The sequence below is a fragment of the Triticum aestivum genome, chromosome 5B (assembly GCF_018294505.1).
Source record: "Triticum aestivum cultivar Chinese Spring chromosome 5B, IWGSC CS RefSeq v2.1, whole genome shotgun sequence".
NCBI classification, from domain to species: Eukaryota; Viridiplantae; Streptophyta; class Magnoliopsida; order Poales; family Poaceae; genus Triticum; species Triticum aestivum.
Window position 1 is genome coordinate 573,260,158 of NC_057807.1, and position 13,311 is coordinate 573,273,468.

The window sequence follows — 13,311 nt, forward strand, 5'->3', positions numbered from 1 at the left end:
AATGTACAAGAGCGAATAAAATAATGTGCACATGGTTAGAAAGAAAATAGCGTGTGCGATAAAAAAAGAAAACGGACGGTTCTTTGACGTGAAACGTTTGCGATGCCCGGCGGCTGCACACATGGTTTCGTCTCATATGTGTCTGCAATTCATGGTAATAAGGCAAACGTTTCAAACCAGTGTGCGCCTGTGATAGAAATACCAATCGCACACAGTTATGTAAGTGTACACATTGGCGTTAGTAGAGGCACCACACACATTTTACATTCTTGAACCGTGTGCGATAACGTACCTATCACACACATATTGGCAGCTTAAATGTTGATGCCCACCTTTTTCACATGACTATAGCGGTGTAATCGTTTGGGATGTCTCTCTGATTAGAAACGTAACGTCGAGATGTAACATGTGGGACTGGGGTGGCTTCTCATACGTTTATTCTATGGCGAACGTCAGTAGCCGCTCGCCCATCCCCGACGGTTTCTGGGTCGTGTGGGAAGGACCCCCTATCTCCCACACTCACTTGGCGATGGTTTCAAATGCCATCGGGGAAAGGGGTTAAAAACCGTTTGTATAGCACCTTACGATACCAGTGAAGGTAACAACACAGAAACATTCTCATTGCCAACTGGAACAACAAATGCAAGTAGGGAAATTGTATTTGTATTACTCCCTTTTCATGTTCCCGAAGTGCTTTCATACATCGACATCAACCTTGACATGGTAATGTATGCTCGACAATCATAGTATACAAAAAATTACCAACATAATGATCATTGAATCTGCTCTTAATGTCTGAAACTAATAATTAAAAATGTTGGAGCAATTTTTCCTAAATATGGGAGCGATTGTTGCTTAATACTGAGGCAAATTATCCTAGAGCAAGCTAATATGGTGTGTTAGCAGCTTACAAGGAGACATAGTAGATACAATAGTACAATAACATTGCAGAGTATGGTTTACAATAAACTATGGAATCTAGGTTTATGCTACTCAAACTTTGAACTATTCAACTGATAATTTGAAATGTTCATTAACGAAATTTCCACTATTTCCCCAAATCCCTTGGAAACTTTGAGCATGTCCTTGAACTTTTCCTGCTCAAGTGTGGCCTAGAACACCTTTAGTAGCACCTTGTAGCTCATGATCAACATGTGGATTGATTTGATAAGGATATTGATCATCCCCTAGCATCATGGCATTGGCAGTGGGTGGGGAAAATCTTCTGCATTAGCCATAAGAAGAAAAGAACCAAGTTACGCGCAAACTATATGTGAATGAAAAACTAACAATGACAGAACACCAATTATCCAAATAGTTCTTTTAGATTACAAGAAACATGAGGATTAATAATTTCTTATAACAAAGAACAACTATTACAGAACAGGCCAAACCCAACAATTTACAACTTATAGGGGCTAGCAAAGCATTTTGTTACCCATTCTAAAATATGGTATTGTGTAGGACAAACCTCATATGGGTTTGAACACCTAGATTGATTTTTTGCATAATATATAGAGTTGCATTATACTAAATTACATTTAAAACTATATGTCCCAACAATTACAACTAGGTTGGGACCTTTTACGATGACATGTGAATTCCTAGGAAAAGATTTTGTGGTCGTATACTTATATCATACTATCAGTTCACTAAACAATAAGTTCACCTGCACACAGTATTTCCATGTCATCACCATGATCCATTTTCCAATCTTCAGCAAGATCAACCTTACTATTAATCTGCATTATAAACAATGGACCATCCAACCATAGTCTTTTGTCAGCACCAATCATGGGTGGAAATAGTTACGGTATATCTTACTAAGAGCAAATAAAATATCACATCACCTTTGACATCACTAATCCCATGTAGTTCTCCAAGTTTTTTGCTTGTGGTTGTCTTGAACCACTCAAGATATTTATGCCCAAATGTAGGATAGGCTTAATTTCCTCCTTTGATCTAAGAGATAGACATGTTTCCAAGAGCTTGTGCACATGCATCATCAGGTTGGTTCTGTTATCACATCGCCTGCAGTAGTATTGTACATCCATGGGAGTACCTCCTCCAACAGTTCCAGCCAACAAATGTTGGAAAGCACAATCAAGGTGCCCAACATGCCCACATATGTTGTTCTCACCCACAACTGCTTCACACTTTATGTAGTTATAACCTCGAAAGGAATAGTCAACAGTTCTACCGCAGATAATGCAACAACTGTCATGATAGAAATTAGGAAATGTAGAGAAGTTATCATAACCCAGTGCTAATGATGGCTCAATTATTCCATTTATCTCTTCAATTGGATCCACTGTGAGAGTTTCAGGTTCAAGGTCCCTCACTTGTTGAGCTCCTAGAGATATTAAGTTGTTATAGAACAACACAAACATGGACAATGTATGCAGAAACAACAAAAAATATGGAAAGGCAATATAAATGATGCTTCATGAATATATTGTCATAGAGAACACCAAACAATTAACATATCAAATGAGAAGCTGTTCATTTCCTTATGCGATGCATCTACAATACTAGGTTAATTCTCAAGAAATCCCTAGGTTGGATATGAAGAAAACTGAGGAAGATTAATGCAAATTTGTATGAAAGTCTTGGACGAGTAAAATTGTTTTCATTTCCTTTATATGAGTTAGCACTATGGTGAAAACCACTGCTAGAATGAGTTGAGTGAAGCTTGGTGTCACTTGGACCAGTGGAAGTAGGAGTACACACGGCGAATATTTAAGGATCGTACTGGCGGCCAGAATTTATAATTTGGGAAGAAGATAAGTTATGCAAACTGATATGTGTATATATATAAAGTAATATTGACACGTCATCCAAAATACAATATGTATATAATCTAATCATGAAACATGTATATACGTAGAAAATAACAAGCATGTGCATCCACTAAAAATAATAGCTTAAAGAACTTCCCGGATTAGATATGGACCTAAAAACACAGGTGCCAAGGCTTCACAACTGATATAATAGTGAAAGGAGATTCAATGCATAATGGCAACTACAGTGAAGTCTGTGACAAACATGCCAGTGTTGCCTTCTTTCTCATTTTTTTATTTTCTCCCTTGTATACTTATTTGCATTGGTAGTGTCTCCGACCCATATTATTTTTCTTTAAATAAATCGAATGCACAGCTTCCATCGATGGGTTATCTTGTAATCTCTTCGTAAAGAAATATAAGAGCGTTTAGATCAAGTGATCTAAACGGGACGCAGATTTAGTGAACATGGTTCCACAGGCACCCCTTTAGTAAATTAGAAAAAAAATACTATAAAAAAAATTGAATACTTTTTGTAACATACTTAGTCAACCGATATACGTGCGTACGAAGTTTCACAAAAAAATTACATCCTTGTTATTCTGGGCAAAATGACAAATCAAAGCTATATTAAGAAACAATGTTTAATGAATAGTAAGGTCCTAATTGTATTTTATTCACTTAGAATCCATGGCTGTCAATACTTCATGAAACTTCACACATGAGTAGAATGATTAACCAAGTTTGTTACCCCAAAACTGTAGATTTTTTTTCAATGTTCCTAGTATTTTTTTATTTACTATTCACGTGGGTGTGCGTGGAACCATGTTCACTTTGTTTCGATCTAAACGCTATTATATTTCATTACAGAGGGGGTATCTAGGAGGTATATTAAGTGGGACACATTAACAAAGTCAATGATGTAGATCCAACAAAGTGTAGATGTATGGAAAGGACATGCAGAGTCGCGACAATATATCAGATGCAACCAATTCATACGCTTGCATGAAAATGATGGGATTGAAATGTGAAACAAACCATCAAAAACATAAATGTTAATATTGATATCAGTATGCCAATGCTTGAATGGAGATGAATATTGAGTGTTCCTCTAATAATAAAGTTATTTAGTACATAGAGGGAAAGTAAATGGAAGATCTATAGACCCCCATGTGTGTTTATTAATTAGTTCTACCATGTTACTTTCTTCCAAAAATATCAATACATGTGTTCAAATAGAAAAAATCTAAGGACCCAAATATGGAAGAAACGACTCGGTCAGGAGATACAAAAATAAATCATATTTACAATTTATAAAAGCATCCATTAGATGGAATGTGTTATAGTGGTTGTTAATCTTGTTGTATTATGTAAACTACAATGAAATATCTACATTTAAGAATTACCTACTCATTAATTTCAGTTCATGTTCTTATGGTTGTTGATGTCCTCACAGCTGCAAATATCCCAATATTTACCAGGACATCAACTTCAGAAACATTACTACCCACACTCTTGTCTAGTGAATATATTTTTAACATTTAACGTTAGAGTGCAATAGAAAGGACTAACCTCTTTGAGTCATGCTCCCTTTAGCACGGATACTCCATATAAACATAGAAAAAAATGTGTCGGGTTCAACATCAGGAAATATTGTCTTGATAAACTTTATAACTTCTTGCTTACTTCTCAGTATCCTACTTTTGCTTGTAGCATCACAAAAACGTGAGGGTGGGCTAAGATACCTGTGCGAAGTTGGTTCCACAACATAAATCAGCAATGCCGAAGTAATTCATTTTTTAAATCAACCATATAAAACATGAATAATTCATATGCTATTTTTCGTTGGTGCAATGCTATAGCTAATATATAAAATAACCTTATACTACTTCTGCATCTTTTGCATGGAAAACTATTAAACTTTAGAACCTACTAAGTCCTTGCTGAAATCATTTACCTATCAGGTCAGTGCCCACTCCTAGTAGATCTATTGCCCACCACTTTCCAATGCCATTCATCTCCACTACATGGCCAATTTTCAGGAGCATAGGGCAAACCCCTACCATATGTGCTAGCATCAACGGGTACTGCAATAAGGCCATTCTCACTTCTACATAGTTTTGATAGATAAAGCTCCTTGGGTACATTCCTTCTTTTTACCAATCCATTGTGAACCTGAAAAAGGGGAATTACATAAATGTGTAGCTCAAATTCAACTAAACCAATGCTAAGATATACTTTCCCACAACTAAATTTGCAAGAAACAACGTGAAGAATTTTTTTTTGAATTCACATTCATGATAAATTCTAAAGTAGGCGCCACGACCAACCATCTATGCTATTGGCAATGTCCTCCCAGTGTAGTGGCGCAACAAAGAAGTACTAGTTCATATCCTCAGTCCACATCTTGCACTCCTGGTCGGATGGCTTTGAGCCACATCCTTCATTGTTACCACTGGAGCATAACTGGTTCCTGGAATTACTAATCATTTAACAAGTGCACCACACCCCTGCCCCTAGACGATACTTCTCACCCATGATGCAACTATCCTTCTCCTCCTCGTTGCTTTATCTGGCCAATCGACAAATTACTCTTCTAAGCCATGATCTAGGTGTGGAAGACATTGATATTATAGATCATTTGAAAGGATTGTGCCTTCCTGAGAAGAAGGAACCAATATGGATTTCTTAGAGGATTAGATGATTTGGTAGAGGACGTTAGATGGTTGGCCCTTTTTAGGGTTCATACAAACAAAACATTCAGCCATGCTGCAATGATGAAATCCATGCGAATAACATGGTGCTCTGTGCAAGATGTAACTTTCAAGGTCCTTGGATCAAATTTGTTTATGGTGCAATGCTAATGACTCTGTGACTGGAAACATGTGATGGAAGGGGGACCCGTCGCTCTTTAGGGGCGATGCCATTGTTCTTGAGAGGTATGATGGATTTTCAAACATGTTCCAGTATAAGATGGATAAAATACTAATCTAGGCCAAAATTAGATGATTCGGTAAAGGACATTAGATGGTTGGCCCTTTCTGGGGTTCACACAACAAAACTTTTAGCCACGCTACAATGATGAAATCCATGTGAACAGCATAGTTGACGCAAGATGTAACTTTCAAGGTCCTTGGATCAATTTTTTATGGTCCAATGCCAATGACTCTGTGACTGGAAACATGTGATGGAAGGGGGGCAGTGGCTCTTTAGGGGAGATGCCATTGTGCTTCAGGGGTACGATGGCTTTTCAAACATGTTACAGTACAAGCGGGATAAATCCCAGTCTAGGCCCAAATCCATGGGGTGCCGGATGGACTGATGAAGAAGACGAAACCAGAAAAGAGGGTTGCAAAGAAGGTTGGATGCCCATCGTTTAAAGTTTTTGTTAATGAAGGTAAAAGAAATACTTCTAAGTTTTCTAAGCTCGTGTTTACCTGATTGTGAATGTTCCCCTGGTTCACTTTGTTCCAATCATGATTAAGGAAAGAGTAAAGCATATGGTGACATGCAAGAAACTCCTAGATTATTATGAGTTTTGTGGCATGATGGGACACATTGTGACATAATGTGGTGAAGGAATCCATGATAAAAAATATTTTGTTGAGTGGCTAATTCAGATTTTTTTTTGTTTTAGAGGAACTCGGTTCGACCCGCAATGTTGTATGGCGCTGAGTGTTAGCCGATTAAAAGGAGACATGTTCAACAATTAGGTGTGGTGGAGATGCGTATGTTGAGATGGATGTGTGGCCACACGAGGAAAGATCGAGTCCGGAATGATGATATACGAGAAAGAGTCGGGGTAGCACCAATTGAAGAGAAGCTTGTCAAACATCGTCTAAGATGGTTTGGGCATATTCAGCGCAGGCCTCCAGAAGCTCCAATGCATAACGGATGGCTAAAGTGTGCGCAGAATGTCAAGAGAGGGCGGGGTAGACTGAATTTGACATGGAAGGAGACCGTTAAGAGAGACCTGAAGGATTGGAGTATCACCAAAGAGCTAGTTATGGACAGGGGTGCGTGGAAGCTTGCTATCCATGTGCCAGAGCCATGAGTTGGTTGCGAGATCTTATGGGTTTCACCTCTAGACTACCCCAACTTGTTTGGGAATAAAGGATTTGTTGTTGTTGTAGAGGAACTCGGTAAAGTGCAGGTCGTGGTGGTGATGATAGAGGTAGACTTAGAGGGCGTGGAAGAGGCCATAGCCTAGGCTTTTCTCTGAATGAGAATATAAGGGTACATATTAGAATAAAGTTTTGAGGATGGTAATGTAAACAATGCACCTCAAGGAGGGTCTTAAGGGAAAGCAGCCCTAGCATCTCGTGGGTCGCTCTCGCGGCTCATGAGGCGACCGCCGCCGCCGCCCCCAACAACCACCTCCTCCATGCTCCCCTTCCTTGTCGTCATTGTCGGCGGCCTCCGGCCGGCCCACGGCGGCGGTGGGGTGCCCCTGCCTCCTCCTGCTCCTCCCCTCTACTGCTCCCGGGCTTGCCCTCTTCCTTGCAAATGATGCCCTGGCCAGATCTATAACCCCCTCCCTCCCCGTCATCATCTGTGGCCTTGCCTGGGGGTGGCGCTACCATAGGCGGGTGCGAGTTGCGGCCTTCGAGCCCTGGTGGTGCATCTCCTTGCACAGGAGACGGTGGTTGTGGATGGGTTCCCGGCCGCCACCGGATCTGGTGGCTCTCGATGGTCTTCATGGGCACAACCCTCTTCTCGCCAGTGGCCCATGTGGCTGCTACTTTGGGAGTTTGATAGTGTGGATCTTGGTCATGATTTGTCTCTGTGCGAGAAAGGTGCATGCTTGGTGTGGCCACGGTAGGCGGATTTGCACTAGTGCGGCAGCATGGGAGGTTGACTGCGTGCTTGCGGTCCACCTCTCGGTGGGTGGTGGGTGAGGGTGGATCCCCTCGGTCGCCAGAGCGGCGGCTCCGGATGGTGGGCGTAGTGGCACCATTCTGGTGGGTGTCATGGCGTGGGTGCTCGTGTGTCCCCTAGGCTATTTGGGCAGCGAGGTGGCTCACTTTGGAGGTGATCGCCGGCCAGGTGTGGTCTTCGGTTCTATCCCGCTCTACTTCGGCCGTCGTTTGCATCTCTTCTGGTTGGCCACGGTGGATGGACCTAGGTGATGGTGGGCATGTCCCAAGTGAAAGCTTTACCCGACGGTGTCGGTGACAGTGATAGCGACCCCTTTGGGCGTTGTTCCCCTCCTTGGAGGTGTCATTGTGGGTGGCCTCCATCCCCATTGGGCTTTGGGTGAAAACCCTTGTCTGGCTTGTTCCATACTGAGTGGTGGCAGCCCCATAGCATCGTTCCCTTCTTGGAGGCCCCGTCTCATGAGCAAGGTCCCACCTTGCTGGCCATCGAGGTGGGTTCATGGATGGCAGCTTCTTCTCTTCGTGTGAATGTTCTGTGCCTCGACAGTGGTGCTCTCACAAGGAGCTAGGTCCGACGAGGTGGTTCTGTTGGAATGCCTCAGTTTGGGGTCTTGGCGTCAGTGTCTAGTTGCGCTCTAGGGAGGTGAGCATTTCATTGTTTGATGGTGCGGCACCTTTCGAGCCAAGGCGAGGAGTAGGGGGCTCCTTTCGACAATGAAACAAGTTGGTGCTGGTGTCCTGGACAGCCAGACAATGGCATAACCACTGTCGATGGCTAGCCTCCTTCATGAGGTGGCCTCCTTCTAGGCATCGATTCTTTGCTCATGTGTGAGGGCTTTGCTGCTGCTCCTGGGCGCCCATGTATCATGCATAGTTTTTTGTTTTTTATCCCCGTGTTTTTAGTATTGTGTTGTGTTGTACCATTAGCTGTTAGGTCTTCATGTCCTTGTCCATAAGAGCATCATTAACGCCGGGTCGTAGGCCTCTTATCTAAAACAACACACCTGGAGCTAGGAACAGGTTGGTTGGGTCTGATGACACTTTCCTGAAGGATGGTCATCCATCGTCGGCCGCGACTGGGATATCTAATAAGGTACTTATACTTGAAAACATAGACACAAGTCAGGTTGATATGAAGAGGCAAAGACACAAGACATGAGATTCCATATGAAAATAAAAATGATCCATCATTTACCCCTTCGAGGGGGATTGCCTCCAATGATGAAAATGGAACTATCGTGGCCTCCAAAAATTTGTGACAATTCTTGCGCTTCTAGACGTCTGGTAGCAAAGGGGGAGACGTCATCTTTTAACCTGGAACCCATCTCAATTATTGGTTGGCCGAATCTCTTAGTCGATGCTTAAAGATGAATCATAAAGAAGTTTTTCATACTGACGGGAGAAGTGGTGATTTGTTACTTCTCAAGAATCTCATTGACGCACAAGACATGAAATTATATTGATGTTTTAATCAGCAGTGGGAGGGAGAAAGGTTCACCTGCATGCATGGTGAGCCAAAGTGGATGGACAACATTTGACATGGCACAGACTCAGAGATATTCACTTCATTTTGACATCTTGTGGGTGACTTGGATGAAATCATTTATCATTTTGAAAAAGATGATGGGAATTCATGCAAGCATTTAGGGGTGTTATACAAGACTACAAGCTCTCAAATTTTGGTTATGTTGGTAATCAATACACTTGTCACTGAGGAAGAATTTCTGAACAACTTGTTCATGCGCTCACAAATATGAAGTAGAATGACAAGTTTGCTGGTATTTTACTAGAGAATTTGGAGTATAGTAGCCGGACAATCCACCACTTTTGATACACAAGGGTGAAGCAAAAAAATGTTGAGAACCGTTGGTTGAAAGTGATGTAACTTGAAAGCGGCTTGGTCTGGGACTGGGCCAAAATTCAAATGAGGCAGCTAGGTGGGAAAATTGGCCCTAGTTCACAAAATACTTCATATCTGGGACATAGTTGTCATAAAAATTAAATGAGACAAGCTTAGAGGAGCTCAAAGAGAATTGGAGAGAGTTACAAGAAGTTTCATCAGAGACGAGAATCTAGCTCGGTAGAAAGAGCCCTTGCTCGAGATGGAGGTCTTTTTTAACAAGAAAATTTATAGTGGGGCTAAATAATTAGAGAAATTTGCTAGAAAAATTGGAGATTGCAACACCAGCTATTTTGATCATTTGGCAAGTTCCATAAGGCAGCAAAATCAAATTAAGGGCCTAACATATGTGCATAGATTTTTGTGAGAAGGTATAGCTCATCTAAATCCATTGATGTCCAATTAGGCCTATTTAGTACTGAAGTTGATGATGTTGAACTGGTTGTTTTGGAGAGGTTGTACCTCATGTTTCTCAGGACATGAATGATGAAATTTGAAAAACTTATTTGGTAGATGATGTTAAAATATATATCTTATCTATTGGTGATCTGAAAGCCCCATTATGGAATGTTTGCGTGCAATATTTTGAAAATTGTTGGCATATGGGATTCACTTTGTAGCAAAGTTCTAGCGGTAATTAGTGAGAACATGATATCTTGATACCTCAGGGGTAGAATGACCCTGCCATCGTTCTTCTTCCTAAGGTAGAAAGTTCAGATTAAGTTATCCAATTTAGGACCATTAGTTTAGGCAATGTGCTCTATAAGGTTATATTAAAAACTATTTATGTGAGATTAAAGCATGTTCTGATGATATAATATCCCATATTTGACGTGCATTTGCAGACTGGCTTATTACCGATAACATAATAGTGGCCTATGAATGTATGCATATGCTTAAAAAATAAGAATGACAGGAGCGTTATTGCGCTATAAACTAGACACACATAAAGATTATGACTACATGAGTGGGCTTTTCTAGAGAAGATGCTACTCAGGCTAGGTTTTCTTAAAGATATTCTTGACATGTCAATGGGGTGTGTGAAGTCAGCTAATTACAAGGTTAGAATTAATGATCTATATTGAAAATTGTGTACCCACTTTGGTAGGGAGATCCAGTGTCCCCCTATTCGTTCTGAATATGCGCAGAGGGTTTGTCAAGTTTATTGTCTCATAGGTTCGTCGCATTGAAGGTATAAAGGTGTGTAGAAATGTATCATTAATTTCTCATTTACTTTCTACTAATGATTATTGGATCCTTATGAAGGAAAATTTGACTAGTGCAACCTCATTAAGACAAGTTCTTCATCAAAATTATGAAAAGCTTTGGACAAATGATTTGTGAAGTTAAATGTAGTAATTATTTTATTCCAAAATGTTAATGTTGGCGTTAAGTCCCAAGTTTGCGTTGAATTAAGTATCATGACTGAGAATATTTTTGATAACTATCTATTCCTTCCTCCCGTGGTGGGTGCACATAAGAGTGGGAGTTTCATACACCTTCTTAAAAGAAATTATTGAAGTTGAGTTGAAAGTATGGAGGGATTTTTTTATCTACTGTAGGCAAACAGATCTTACTGAAGGTTGTAATCCAGTCTCTCAAATTTTTTGCTACAGTGGTGGGTGGGAAGATACAAATGAACAAAAAAGAATGCATGCTTGGCGAGAAATATGGACCCCAAAGAAGAATCGGGGAATGGGTTTCAAGATTTTGCATGTATAATCTTGCAATATTAGCAAAATAGAGTTGGACATTGATCACTAAATCAGAAACCTTATGATGCAGGGTCCTAAGGGCTAAGTACTACCCTAGTGAAAATTTATTGAAAGTTGGACCTAAGAGGGGATATTCTTCTACATGGATGAGTACTACATCTATTTTACACACTTTTATGAGAGGAAACATCTTGAGAGTTGGTTTCGAAAACAACATAAATATTTGGGAGGGACATTGGGCGCCTTGTAGCTCAACTAGAAAAGTGACAACTTTAGGGGCCAAAGATTATTGCAAACACTTGCTGAGATGATTGATCCATACACATGATAATGGGATGAACTACTGATCCGGGATATTTTCCTTAGCTTGGATGCAGAAAGAATTTTTTTGCATTCCCCTTAGTTTACACATGACTGAGGACTTTATGACATAGGGCCACACAAAATCGTGCAGTTTCTATGTTTGCTCTGCTTATTATGTCGTAGGGCAACACCAATATGGAGCATAGACTAGAAGGGGAGATAGGCAAGGATCATCTACAACCAACCTAGTGTGGGATATCATGTGGAAACTTCAAATTCCCTGCAATATACAACAAATCGTATGTTATGCTCTACATGGTATTGTTTCAGGTATAAAGAATTTAGCAAATAGACACATCATGAATCTTATGTTCACTTGTAAAAGTGCCAAGGAAGTTTGGAGTGAGATGGGATTGCATGAAATAATTGTCATGGTAAAAGATTTGGAGATGTATGGGAGTGTTATTTTGGAAGAACTACTTACACAATCAAGAAAGCAATCATTGTGGGAGTCGCTAGTCCTCAACACTTGGTACATTAGGTGGCAGAAGAGAGAACATTTTGAACCCTTCAAGCATAAAGGGGAATGTTTATTGGCCATTAGATACCATTGTATCGCTGCCTGTGGAGGAGTTATCGCAACCTAGGACCTTGAAGCCTTTCCATGGGCTCCGCGACCCCATAGCAACTACGAGATCTTCATCATCATTAGGAGAGTCGATGAGTTTGAGCCTGCCTAAGACTTTCTCTCTTTGCTCTAATATATGTACACCAACTTCTACCCGCATTATGTAGCCATACCTTAGCTTTAATTATCTCTTGTCTCTCTTTATTTTGAGGAGGGTAAGAAGGAAGAGGCAAAGGAAAAGAGTGATGATAGCATGGGCTTGATCGATGAATGTCTTCACAAGTGCCACCATTTTGTTTTTGGTTCCTCGTGATCCTTTCTTGTCTCCTCTTTCATCTTGTCAATCATCACAAGCAACTTTTAACGATTTTGCTCATCTTATCATTTTTTTCTTTTCTAGCTTTGGTGTTGGCAGAGGACGACATTTTTTTGTCAATTCTAGAGGGCACCAGACTAGCTCATTGAATCATGTCCCACCTTCTTTCGGAGTTGGGGATGCCCCCATGGTCGCCACCCCAAACCATTGCGAGTTCATCCAATGGCCGAGTGATGGTTGGCTCACACACATTGAGTGACGATCAAAGGTATCTTGCCAATATAAGCCTTTTAGGTTCGTTTGCCCGCACTTATCTTCATGCCTTTTTCTTTTCCCTTAGGAGTTGCTTGTATCTCATCGTCCGGCCCCGACCTAGGCGGACGCCTAGGCGAGCACCCTCTGAGTGGACATAGTTGTTGCATGTTCTGCCCACACCCAAATGGTTGCGGTTATCAGTGAGGAGGCACTTCTACTACAGTCCTAGGCTCACCGCATGGCTCATCTTTAGCTCCTAGAGGCGTATTGTGTTCTCCGTGACCTCCTCACTAATCGAGTCATGCATGAGGGCCTTATTCCTTCGAGGACCCTTCCTTGGTGAGCTATATCCTGACCAGTTAAAACATGGCTTCCTCGGTTCAGCATATGTCCATGGAGTTTCTTACAATAGCAATGATTGACGTACCATTGTTGGTTCATGAGGTTTCTTTTGACACCCTTCACGCATCCTCCAAGGTGGCAGTTGACGGTGATCAAGGTCCTTCCCCATCGAGTATGGTGTGACCGGCCTTTTGC

General features: G+C 41.1%; 1 pseudogene; it reads right to left on the reverse strand.

The window, feature by feature from the left end:
• Positions 1-820: 820 nt before the first annotated feature.
• On the reverse strand, positions 821-7,480 carry LOC123115047 (uncharacterized; annotated as a pseudogene).
• Positions 7,481-13,311: the final 5,831 nt, after the last annotated feature.